Below are 13470 nucleotides of genomic sequence, written 5' to 3' on the forward strand. Positions count from 1 at the left end.
TACCATTAATCTCTGCTCACTAATGTGACCTGAGTGTAGGAATGAGTCAACACATTCTTACCAGAGAGCACAATAATCTTTTAATCTACTTTCTCTGTTAGGTTAGGTTCTGGAGAGACTGCTTTAGAATTAAAAGTTTCTCGTAAGGAAAAAAATAAGTAAAATCGGCCTCAAGAATGTTCCTCTTACCCTGCCCCTTTCTGGTCTGTAGAGTCGCAGGAAGGGAAGAAAGAGGGTGGCAAGAAAGCTCAGAAAAAGCAGTGGATAATGCCCACTAAGGACAAAACATCCAGAATTTAGAAACTCACCCACAGTCAACTGCTAGCTCAAGGGTATAAAAGACCTGGGGCTGTACTCGACACAGTGTGAAAGTCTTCAGGAGGATGGCAGTGGTTCACAAGCAAGCTGCTCACTGGAATCACCCACACACACACCCTGCCGCCGGCCTATGAAGTCTATGAAGTCCCTATTCCCTGGGGAAAGTCCCATTTGACACCTGTTATGAAACAATCGGTGCTTTTTAATTGCTACGTCTTTCTTATAGGCTTTAAAGTTGCTAGTTTGCGTAATGAATGACACGGTCATCTTGGTGTGAGCACTGTATTTTTCTGGACACTTGCCAGGTGATCTTTATGCGGACCCGGGATCACAAAGCACTGACTAAGTCCAAATTGGAAGGAAAAAGCAACAGTCCCCAGAATCCTTAAAATCTCACTGAAGTCACCAGGTAGTTAGCACCTCATGCACTAATATCACATTTGCCTGGCAGGTCCTAGCCTTCCTGCCCAGGGTGACGCTGATGGTTCCCTGAGGAGCGAAGAAAAGAAAACTTCCTCTACGATCTCCTCCTTCCTGACCTCTCCTCTCTGTCTGGGTACGAAGCTAGCTAGCCCAGACCAGTGCAGTTGCTAAAAGACAGGTGGGAGGAAGCCGGTATCGGCTGACCGCTGATGAGCCACACACTAGTCACTTTTTGATTTTTAAGATTTTATTTATTTATTCCTGAGAGACACAGAGAGAGGCAGAGACACGGGCAGAGGGAGAAGCAGGCTCCACACAGGGAGCCCGATGCAGGACTCGATCCCGGGACTCTGATCCCAGAGTCTAAGAGATCTCAGGACGGGAGCCGAAGACAGATGCTCAACCACGGGGCCCCCCGGGCATCCCCCTCTGTCCATTCTTAGGAGGCTGGAAATGCTGACTCCATTATGTGCCCTTGCTACAGAAGGAGGACTTGTGTGGAAAATGGCTTTTCTCGGTCTGGCGTGGCATTCACAAAAAAATAAAACACCCTGACCTCAAAGACTCCTCTTTACACATTCAGTTATTGCCACAGCATGTGCACCCTCGGCCAGGAAAGCAAGATGTGGGGGTTTCAGCCCGTGGCACATCTCCTGCAGGGGCCCCGGGCCATCGGTTCAACACCCGCGCCCTGTGACAGCTCCCCCTGCGACACTGGGTGTCTCCGCCTGCAGGAAGCCCTCCGTCAGCACCCCCAACCCGTTATTCATGCAGGCCGGCATTATGCAGAAATGTCCGAGAACAGGCACTGAAGAATCTGAATTCTTCTCCTCCAGGGGGACGCTTAGGTCAGTGTAAACACGCCCACTTCTTACTCTGCTACCCCCCTGCTGACCACAGGTCCTTTCACAAGCCATGAACACTTTCCTGTGAAACTCTGAGCCCAGAGCACTGGTTCATACTCACTTTTTCTTTACATCTGATTATCTAAAGGGGGCCAATCAAACACCGCTGTGCAAAGACAAAAAAAAAAGAAGAAGAAGAAGAAGAAGAAGAAGAAGAAGAAGAAGAAGAAGAAGAAGGAGAAGAAGAAACAACCAACATCAACAAATGTCTATAGCAAAACTCCAGCAGGGTTTTGGAGTTGCAGTTGGAGAACCAAATGTCTGGTGACCCACACCCTCTCATCCCCGCTGGGGGTTGCTGTGCTGGCTCCAAGCAGCGGCTTCCTCCACTAAAGTTCTAACTAAATAAGCACTGCCAGATGAAATACAGGGGGCTCTGTTAAACTTGAAATGTAGATTAATAACAAAACCTTTTTTTTTTTTTAGTGCAATATTTGGGACTCATACTAAAAAAGTATGAGTACTAAAGTATTCGTTGTTTCTCTGAAATTCAAATGGCACTGGGTGTTCTGTATTTTTCTATGCTAAATCTGGCAATCATCAACTAAGCGATACCTCTACCACCACATACACTCCCCAGCCCCATCCGTTCATACTGATCCAAGTCCGACCCCGGGGGAGGAGCAGAACCAGAACCCGAACAAGCTCAAGGCCAGATAGCAGAACTGTTCCCCTCTGACTTCTGGACTGCCTCACGAAGACTTCTGGGAGAGGAATCCGACCACGTGTGGGGGCAAAGGGAGGAAATGTTACTTGGAGAGTCCTGCCTGGTGCATCAGTAACCCCCCAAATTCATGCTTTTCCTCCCTAACTCTTACCCTTGGCTACCCTTAAGTTCCCACCGAAATCTTCCCCCTGTGGGATATCCTCCATTGAGGTATTTTTTTTTCTTAAGATTTTTTATTCATGAGAGACATGGAGAAAGGCAGAGACACAGGCAGAGGGAGAAGTGCTTTCCCTGTTGGGATCCCAATGCAGGATTCGATCCCAGGACCCCGGGGTCACGCTCAGTCACTGAGTCACCAGGCACCCCAAGGTATTATTTTATGCAACAGTCCACTCCCAACCTCTACCTAGGCAAACAAAACAAGGCTAAGTGAATCTAGTCTTATGCTTCATAAACCATAATCACAAATCTTCTAAGAATACTATTTTGAGGGAAGTGGAACTGCATAAAAGAACATCTGAGATAAATCATTAATAGTGATAGTGCTTGAAGATGTAAACAAGTCCACCTGATGTTACTCTCTGCATGCACACCCACATAAACATATAATCGCTATTACTGATCCTTATAGCTCTGAAGCCACATCTTCAGGGTGTCACTTGAATAGTGAATTGCACCAAGCCTTGCTCAATGGATATCTTCAAAAAGTGGCTAAATCAGGACTTGGATCCATATAGTGGCACGTGGACAGTGTGGACTTGCTGTCTGCCATGACTCAGGAATATCCTGGACCACATCCCAGACGCTGGCCTTTCCCTTGACGGATGCGCTGGTTCTAACTGCACGACATAATGTAATCTCCAGTCTATTCACAAACTCATCACATTCATGTGTCTTAGGTTAGTAACTGGTCAAATATTGGATAAAATGCTCAGGCTTGCATTCCCAGACTTTGCTGTAACCCAAATCCATGTAATTAGAGATACAGGACTTGTTAATAATCACTTCTATATTAAATTTGTCATTATTAACATTGCTATAAACTATGCCGCATTCTTAGTGAGTAGAACCTTATTCACCGAGCATAAAACTGCTCACCTTGGGGACGCTGCGTGGCTCAGTTGGTTAAGCATTTGACGCTTGATCTCAGCTCAGGTCATGATTTTGGGGTCGTGGTATCAAGACCTGCGTCAGGCTCTATGCTCGGGGGAGTGGACTTGAGATTCTCTCCATCCCCTCCCTCTACCTCTCCCCTGCTTTCACATGCTCTCTCTCTCTCTCTCAAATAAATAATTAAACCTTTATAAAAATTGCTCACCTTTATTAGTGCACCAACTATTTCATGTCCCCCCATATATATGTATATAACTGCATATATATGTGATTCAATAGTAGGTAAGTAGCACTTACCAACCTGCGCTGAGCCTTTCGGTTCACTACAGAATATTCTTCTGAAAATCTGGCAAATATTGGTCTGCAGAAGTCCCAGGATTAGTGGGGTGGAGAACCAAGCAGCTGGTGATCCATACCTAGAGCTACTTCTCATCCCTCCTCGGGATTGCTATGCCACAAGTGCCTCCCTTCTTATAGCACAGTCTCCTCTAATCTGGCATTCTCGTTTCTAGGCAGAAGGAGCTGAGCATTTAAACATCATGATTTTCACCAGCTAAAAATTGACTCCACGTCCCCAAAACAACTAAATAATTTCCTATTCCTGTTAATGTTCCTTAACTATAAACCAAACGACAAGTGTCCTCCTTTTACCCTCTTTAAGCAATGCTCAAACTCAAACTACTTTGAAGTCAATTCACCAAGCAGAAACTCTGTGTAGTGCCAGAGTACACTGGGAGTGGGGACCCCAAGAATGTGTCTGATTTTCTGACTTTGTTTCACCAGCATCTACTATAGTTCCTGGCACTTGTGCTCTCTAGGCACACTGAAGAGAAAAAAGAAGAAATAGACGTCTGGACCCTATACACGTATATTCAAGTTAAACAAATTACCTTATTCCAACAATTACCATGACTATACTCTTCCCATAATCTTTAGAAATACACAGGTCTAGAAAACATATTCTAATATTAGTGGTTCTGCAGAGCTCATAATAAGAGTTTTTTAAATCATTCTCTTCCCTTTCCTTTCCATATGCTGTTATTAATTTAATATTTAATGAGTACGTACTATGTATAAAAACCGCTGTACAAAGTGCCCTAGATGCCTAGTTAGTAAATTTTCTAAACATCCCAGTAAAGGTTCTATCTTTTCTTTGAGCAAACATGTTAAGTCATGCCTAAGAAGTCAGGCGATAACACTGACACAGTTTTAATCTTTTCAACTGCTAAATGCAAAATATTTCTAATCTATGAAATTATTTTTCTGTAGTAAAAGATAATGTCTCCCAGTTATAATAAATGTAAGAGATTTTAGGGGAGACAATGTAAAGATACAGTTTATTTCAAGGAAAGTTACATGTTTTCCATCTTTTTTTTTCAGAATTGTTGAACAAGTTCTAATATCACAAAACACCCAACGAGATCATCAGTATTCAGAATTTAAATATTTCCGATGTAACACACAATATTTAGCAGAGTCAGAGAATCGATTAACTTCCCATTCAACATACAAATTTAACTTTTTTTTAATTACAAGGAAAGCCATATCACTAGATTCAAGTAGAGTTTGCTGTCTATGAAACAATCAATACTTTTTATTTTTGTTAAGTGAGTTGCCATAATTTGTGATTCTCACAATATATGTTTAAACTTAAAATGAAATTCTTAGTGACATGTTTTCCATCTTAGTTGATGTTGTATCTTTTGGCCACATTCCTGGACTAAGAACAGGAATATGTTAATAAGATTCTAGAACATATTCCCCAAACACTTTTACATAGAAATTCATGTAATCATAATTACAACTTTATCAACTAGGTAGGTGGTATGAATAGAACACTGGGGGTATGGAAACCTTGGTACAGACAAAACGGTTTCTACACCATCAACAAAGAAGTAACGACAAAACCTTTTTGGAAGGCAGCCTAGTGCCATGATATAAGAATGGTTTGAAAGTCATAAAACCTGGGTTTAAAACTGTAGGATTTGAGAAAATTGCTTATCTCCTTAGATATCAGCTTTTTCACTCCACAAAAACAATATTACGTTGAGCCATTTGAAATTACCAATATGCAATCAACTTTTACCTACCAAAATGGCAATTTCATTTGGTTCAACCTCATAATAATGTTAACTTAAACCTAAAAGAGTTGTTCTAAGTATTAAATGCTAGGTTCTATTTAAAGCACCTGCACGGAGCCTGGAACAGAGGAGTACTAGACAAGTGTTCTTCGACCTCCCTGTGCCGGGTCTCTCCCTCACTCACATACCAGCCATTCGTTTCACCGCACCATTCCTCCATCCCTTTTTTAAACTTCGGACAAAGTAAAGTACATTATCTAAATGTATTTTATAATACATTAGCTAAAAATGTTAACACATTTTAATTTCACACATTGAAATTTCAAAAGATAAGACAAAAAGAAAACCAAGATTATAATCACTACTGATTTTCTAGTTTAACGCAGCAGCAAAAAGATTTTCCTTTCCACTTCTACTTCTAAATGGAGGCTTTACATTCTCCAACACGAGCACACATATAATAAACACAGTGTATCTGTTTTGAACTTACATATTCAGAATCCTGTCAGCAATAACATTGTAAACCAGAAGACCCTAGGTTTGCCTTTAATTACAATTTAATATCATTATAGGTTGATGGTCAAAGCTTTGCTTGAAATATTCAATAAGAACTAGGCAATAATAGGGTGCCTGAGTGGCTCAGTGGTTGAGGGTCTGCCTTCAGGTCAGGGCGTGACCCTGGGGTCCTGGGATCGAGTCCCACATCAGGCTCCCTGCACGGAGCCTGCTTCTCCCTGTGTCTCTGCCTCTGTCTCTGTCTGTCTGTCTCTCTCTCTCTCTGTGTATCATGAATAAATAAAATCTTAAAAAAAAAGAACTAGGCAATTTTGATATGGTCACTGGGTCATTCAAAAACTGACAGCTTTAGAAAAGCAGTGAAGGGGGTTGGAATAAAACACTGTAATGAAGAAGCTTTGAGGCTTCTTGACGAAGCTGATGCAGACCTGTACAAACGGAACACCAAAATCTTATCACCTTCTTACTATCTTCCTTCCCACACCCTTAGTGTCAAAAGACACCAAATGAACCAAAGACAAAGGGACCCTAGATCTAGGTTCTCTCCGTCTGGTGAGCTCAGCTTCCAGAGGGTATTTAGACCAATGAAGAAAGGAAGACACACTATCCAGGGAAATCAACCAAAGCAGTGCTGATAATCAATAGGGTAACAAGTGTTCTAACCACTCATGGCCATAAAGGTAATTGGGAGGCTTGAGCATTTGAAAATATCACATTTTTTAAGACATGCACAAGAATTTCCATATCCATTCAGATAAAACACAGACTTCATTTTTACCTGAATTATTTTCATTCTTCTGTTAATTTTTATCTCTTTCCTCAACAACCATTCATTCCTAATGACCTTCTACAGGGCCATAGTTGCAAAGCTAATCAATCATTGGGTACCTATTTATGGAATGCTCTCGTGTACTCAGCACTATACCAGAGGCCAGATAAGCATTAAAGAAAGCTTTTTAAATACTTCCTGAAGACTTTTGTTTTCATTATTTAAAGAAGAATCTCAATGTCTTACAAACCTGCCGTGTCCTCTGACGACTCTTGCCTAATCACCTGCTGCCAAATCAAAGCTTGATGAAAATACAGTCATGGTGTAACCACCTTTCCCTTGGCAGGGGCTCCATACTGCTCCCTATTTGAAGAGGCGAGAGACCCTGTGATTTCATATGATGCCCATGCTTGATCCAAGCTCTATTCCTGTTGCTTAGAATACGTGACCCACAGGATGAGCAGGCACTGCTCTGGCTTACTTGTGTTCACACAGCCAAGCGATGTCTTCTTATTACAGGAGAACGGCAAACAGCCATCTCTGCAGACTGTGTGAAGCCAATTAGGAGCGGCTCCTCGGCAGGGGGCCACAGTTATAAGCATGCTCTCAACTACTACCTACCTGCTCAGAACCTGGAGGTAGAAGACTCAAACTGTGTGGTTTTGACCTGCACTAGTCTCAGCTGACTCTGTACCCAGAAATGTTCTCTACTATGCAGAAGTTCATGTAAGCAGTGGGGAGCGGAGCACATATAAAGAGTAAAACCACCCAATTACTCGAACACCACACTCTCAAATAAGTAATCAGTTAGCCCTGGATTTTTACCACGTGTAACGTTCCTGTCTATGCAGAAGACAACAGAACGCTGCTGTTTGGCAAACCAGTTACTCAGGATCGTTGGTATTGACTTGCAGTGAGTCAATAAGACTGGAGAGTTCACGTTTCTCTCCCATTCAGCAGAAAATCCTGTGTTTCCCTGGCAACGGAGAGTGTTTGGTTGGGCTTTCACTTTTCTTTTCAAGACTATTTACTTGAGAGAGAGAGAGAGCATGAACACAGAGAGGGGCAGAGGGAACAGGACAAGCAGGCTCCCCACTGAGCAGGGAGCCCAGACGTGGGGCTTGGTCCCCCAACCCTGAGGTCATGACCTGAGCTGAAGGCAGATGCTTAACCAAGTGAATCACCCAAGCACCCTAAAAGCTTTCACTTTTCTTTCTACTTATGAAGTGCAAGCAAGGATGGAGTCCCACCAGCTGGGACTTGGTTCCTCTCCCTGGAATAACTGAAATAACCCATTTGGTGCCTGAGTATAACCCTGTTCTTTCTTAGATTTACTCTATGTATCTTTATGGTCAAGTCTCAGGTAAACAATAAAAGGTAACTGGAATACACGACATAGTTTTTAATGCCTGAATTATTTCTTCATCAGCAAGTGTCTAAAATTCAAGTGACTTGGGACACGTGGGTGGCTCAGTCGGTTAAGCGTCCAACCCTTGATTTAAGCTCAGGTCATGTCTTTAGGGTTCTGAGATCGAGCCCCACATGGAGCCTGCATAAGATTCTCTCTCAGATATCTCTCCTGCACCCCAAGAAAAAAAATTCTTACTCCTTAACTCACCAACACTGTACTTTTCCAAACCTAATCAACTGATGTGTGTAAATGAGACAATGGAGTAAATACCTTCTCCCTAGAGTCTTCTCAGCAGCTCTGGTGCTTTTGAAAAGAACTGTAAGCTCAAGCAAAAGTCATAGAATTCACACTCCTTTTCTACATTAGAACGGTGATCAGAGATCAGGGTGAGAGGAGAGGGGCCCAGGTACCAACTATGAATATTTACTTCTCTGGAAACAGCGTCGAGTGCTGGTGTCTCTACTGTCCTCGCTCACCACTGTGTTCTCTCCTACTTCATCACCCTTCCTCCCAAGTCAGGTCCACGCAAGAGCTGAAGGCGAGGCTTCCCCTGCTGGAGGAAAAGACCAATACAGCTCCGGACCTGAGGCTGAGGTTGAAGAGAAGCTGCTTCAACTCGAGCTCCCTGGAAAGGCATCCTGCAGGCCAACGGCCAACCATTTCCCTTTACTTGCATATTTGCTACACGGAGGCCCGCTCTGCAGATCCTCTTCTCATGGGGCTCTAAGCTTCCACTTTTATACTTGTGGAAACAAGTGGGCCCGTTGTGAAACCCAGACATCTTTTCTCCTACAGCGCCGCTCTTGGCCCTGCCCTCACTGGCACTTCATCCCACCCATTACCTGGAGACAGCCCCGGGCGAGGCCTTGAAGGCACCCTGGGTCGTCTGGTGTACAGGGAGGACACACCACCACCTATCATCTTCCCTCACTGGTACCACTACCCAGATGCCAGCACGCAGGTGCCTCCTGGTCCTGGGGGGTTCACTGCCTGGGCGCTACCGGCCCGAACGGTATAGCTCCAGCATCCGTACCCACCCAGAGCCTCAGCAGGCGACCTGATTTGAAAATAGGATCTGCGCGGGTGTAATTCGTTCAGTAAAAAGGAGAGCATGGGTCGCAGCGGACTAATAAGGACCTTAGAGGGGAAGGGACACGCGGGAGCTAAGAGGGGAGGCCGTGACCCAAGGTTGAAGGAAGCAGAGCGCTGCCAAAAGCTCACCGTCGGGGGAGTCTTCAGACAGAGGACGGCCCTGCGGACCCCTTAATCGTGGATTTCTAATCTCCAGAATTGTGAGAATAAATCTCTGTTGCTCTAGGCTACACGGTCTGTGGCAGTCAGTCACCAGCAGCCGCAGAAAGCAAATTCATGGACTTAGGACACTGCTTGCTAAACACCCCCAGCGAGGTTCCCTGTTTCCGAAGAGGGAGGAAAAAAGAGTTTTAAGGCGAACAAATTCAGAGAGAGAAATGCATCTTGTATAGGATCACTTCTCTGTGTCCTGTGGGTCAAAGGGGAAGGTATATTTTTAAAAGAGATGATACAAGCTGCCTGGAGATCGGATCCCCCCAGAAGCTCCTGGCCACGACCGACCGCACACCTCTCGCGTCCCCTGAGGCCCAGGGCAGGTGTCGCGGGGGCAGGGCACACCCGGGGAGGCGGGGACCAGCCACAGAAGCAAGGTCTATGCGGGCTGCTCACGGAGCACACCGTCCTGCGGAAGGAAAACGGGCGAGGACCTGTCCTCGGCGGTCACGGGCCAGGACCCCGGACCCCGGACCCCGGACCCCGGACCCCAGACCCTCCCGGGGTTCCTTCCACACACGCAACAGCCGGGCGCCCAGGACCGCGGGGCGACTCTCCGGGCGGCGGAGCGCGGCACGTGGCGGGGGGGGGGGGGGGAGGTAGGGGGGGAGACAGGTGCGCGGAGCTGGGTGAGGCCACCTGGAGCACGCCCGGCGCCGCAGGACTCCCAAGGCCGGAGGGCCGCCCACTGCGACACGCGCACAGCCCGAGGCGGAGCGGCCTTCTCCAAGGAAGTGCCCCACGCCCCTCGCCGCACAGGAATCCTCGCACAGGGTCCGTGGGGTGACGGAGACGTGCCCGCGTGCGGCCCGCGGCTCAGGCCCCCACTAGGGCTCCCCAGGTCTTCGCGTAGGGGGCGGGGCCGGGGGCGGGGCCGTGGCCAGGGGCGGGGCCGGGGCAGAGCCGTGCCCAGGGGGCGGGGCAGGCGCCGTGTTCGGGGCGGAGCCGTGCCCAGGGGGCGGAGCCGCTACGGGAGGGGTGGGCGGGGCCGCGGGCGGGGGGCGGGGCCGGGGCCGGGCCCCGTCGGGCTCTAGGCCTGTCCGCCGACTCCTAAATCCTTCCTGAGGGTGAGCGGACTTGGACCTCCGAGAGGCCTTCGCGGGCAGCTCAGCGGCCGCCCTCCCGAGGCCCGGGCCCCGCGGCGGTGGAGGCTGCGGCTGGGAGCGGGCGCCTCGGGGGCGGCGAGTCGGAGCCGCGGGCTTCGGGGCCCCGAGCGCGGGTCGCCGCAGGTCACCGCCACGGCCTCCCGCCCCAGGCAGCCGCGCTTGTCCCCGCGCCGGGCCAGCAGGGGCAGCGCCAGGGCCCGTTCCCCGGCGCCCCGCCGCGTGACGAGAGGGGCCGGCAGGAGGCTCCGGGCTTGCCCGTGCAGGCCCCCGCCCCCCCCGCGGGCCCTCGGGGCTGCGGCTCGGCGGACCTCGGTGGAGGGCCCACACCCGCGCCGGGAAATGGAGGGAAGCTTCGGGCGGACGGCGCGAGGGCGCGGCCACGTGGGCCCACGCACGGCTCCCGCACCATCACGGCGGCTCCGGAGACACGGCTCGCCCCGCACATGCCACCGGAAGTCACCCACACGCCATCAAATATCACCCACACACGAGGGGGAAGTCACCCGTACGCCACCGGAAGTCACACGCCAGCGGACATCATCCACATACCATGGGTATCCACACACCCATACGCCACCGGAAGTCACCCACACGCCATCAAATATCACCCACACACGAGGGGGAAGTCACCCGTACGCCACCGGGAGTCACCCACACGTCACTGGAAGTTACCTTCACGCCACCGGAAGTCACCCGTACACCACTGGAAGTTATCCATACGTCACCAGAAGTCACCTGAACGTCACCAGAAGTCATGAGTATGTCACCGAAGTTACTCACACGCCACCGGAAGTCACCCACACGTCACTGGAAGTCACCTACACGCCACCGGAAGTCACCCATGCCGCAGGGCTGTGCCCGAGGCCTCCCTCTCTGAATCGTTATTTCATCAAAATACGGGGTTCCCAGGAAGAACCAGGCAGAAGCTCGTCCCGGAGGGGAGGCCCTGCCCCCGAAAGCGACTCAGTCCATCAGGCTCGTAGGCCAAGGGGACCCGGGCGTGGCCTTGCCCGCGGCCCCCACCGGTGGTGTCCTGTGGACGCGCCCAGCCTCCCGCAGCCCCCTGGGGTGCCCCCGGCTCTCCGCAGTCCCGCACACCCAGGAGCCCCGGCCTGCACCGGGCGCCGCGTCCACCCGCTGTCGTGCCCACCCCCGCTGCCCGGAGCCCGCCGGGACCGCCCCGCGGCAGCAGCCGCCATCAACCGTCGGGCCTGTCACCCGCGCGGGCACCGCCCCCGGCTCCCGCGACCTCCCGGCGGCCTGTGCGACAGCGCGCACCCCCCGGCTCCCCGCGGTGCTCCGAGCAGCACGGCCGGCCCGGCGGGCACAGAGGCGGCACCGCAGGCCGGGGCGCGGGGCCGGCCATGCAGACCCCCAGGGCCCCGCTGCACAAGCTCCGCCTGCTGGGCCGCCCACGCGGGGCGCTGCCGGGGTCTCACACGCGGGACCCCCTGCGGAGGCGCCCCCAGGCCCGCAGCAGCGACCGGTGAAAAGCGCGACACAGACGGACTCCCGCGGGGCTGGGGCCTCCGCAGACCTGTCAACACCGGCATGGGTGCCGCCTCTGCCCACGGAGCCCGAGGTGGGCGGCGGCAGGGGCAGCCGGGGCAGAGGCCGTCCGCACCCATCACCGCAGGAGCGGCGTCATGGCCCCGGGTGCGGCCGCGGCAGGAGCCCCCCTAAGTGGCCGCTGGCCCTGGGAGCCCCGGCCGGCTGCGCCATGGGACCCGGAGCCTCGGCTGTCGGACGCCCCACGGGAGACCCCCGCCCCCGCCCCCACGGCCGGCAGGCAGGTGGCACGCCCTGCGCCCTCGCCCGGGAAGGGACAGACGCCTGCCCGGGGCGCATCCCGGGCTCGGGGCCATGGGTCACGGACAGGTGGTGTCTACGGAGGCTGCCCCCGGCCACGGGGGGGCACCTGCCACCGGCTGCGGGACCCGGGCGCTCCAGGGCCCTCCAGGCTTTCCGCGGGGGCCTTCAGGACAGCCTCGCCCGGAGTCTGGGGCCACCCTGGGGCAGGGCGGGCAGGGCACCTGCTGGGCACGGGGCTCCCAGTCGGCCTCGGAGGCCCCAGGTCAGCAGGTGCCCGGCCTGGCCGCCCGCCGCCGCCCGGCCCGCTTCCCGTCCCCTTGGCACGGCCCTGCTGCCAGGAGCCCCCCTCTCCGCTCTCGGCGCGGGCTCGGGGAGTGGGAGGCCCGGCGCGGACTGCACCTCAGCGCGGGAAGCGCAAAAGCGCAGGCGGCCTGGGCCTCCGGAAAGCTGGCGGTCACACCTGGACACACCTGCTGCGGAGGCTGCGCCCGGAGACCTCTGGCCCGAGCTCAGCTTGCACCGCGGGGCCTCGGGTCCCGGGGCGGGGGGCTGCGGGGACAGGCCTGGGGGGGAGGTGGGGGCTGCGGAGACAGGGCGGGGTGGAGGTGGAGGCTGCGGGGACAGGCGGGGGGAGGGGGGCGCGAGGACAGGCCGGGGCGGCGGGGCTGGCGCTGCTCGGTAGCCCGCACGTTGCTGTGCGGCAGAACCGGGCCGCCTTGGGGATGGATGCGCCCCTTGCAGAATAACGGGGTCTTCGGGTTCAGATGCTTTTGTGGTTTGGCCCCAGCCTGTGGGATGGTCCCGTTTTGTGTGTCCCGACAGAACCCGGACAGCGGCCTGAGGACACCTGCAGGCGTGCGTGGACAGCGGCCTGAGGACACCTGCAGGCGTGCGTGCGAGAGCAGGTGCAGGTGCAGGCACGGGGTCCAGGGCCAGCGGGCCAGGCAGGTGCACACGCCGCCCGCCCTGGGCCGGCCCTACACAGGACCCCAAGGGCTGCCCCCGCCGCTCCTCTCCTCTCCCCTGCTGCTTTCGGTGGTTTGT

At 52.4% G+C, this 13470-nt stretch overlaps 1 long non-coding RNA gene across 1 annotated transcript; it reads right to left on the reverse strand.

Annotated features, from left to right (window-relative positions):
• Window positions 1-1099: 1099 nt before the first annotated feature.
• LOC140611613 (uncharacterized) lies at window positions 1100-11805 on the reverse strand. Its single transcript, XR_012012710.1, has 3 exons — window positions 11287-11805; window positions 9425-9917; window positions 1100-8756 (listed from the first exon to the last, which is right to left on the reverse strand). It is a non-coding gene; the product is annotated as an uncharacterized lncRNA (long non-coding RNA).
• Window positions 11806-13470: the final 1665 nt, after the last annotated feature.

This window comes from Canis lupus, chromosome 20 (genome assembly GCF_048164855.1).
Source record: "Canis lupus baileyi chromosome 20, mCanLup2.hap1, whole genome shotgun sequence".
NCBI classification, from domain to species: Eukaryota; Metazoa; Chordata; class Mammalia; order Carnivora; family Canidae; genus Canis; species Canis lupus.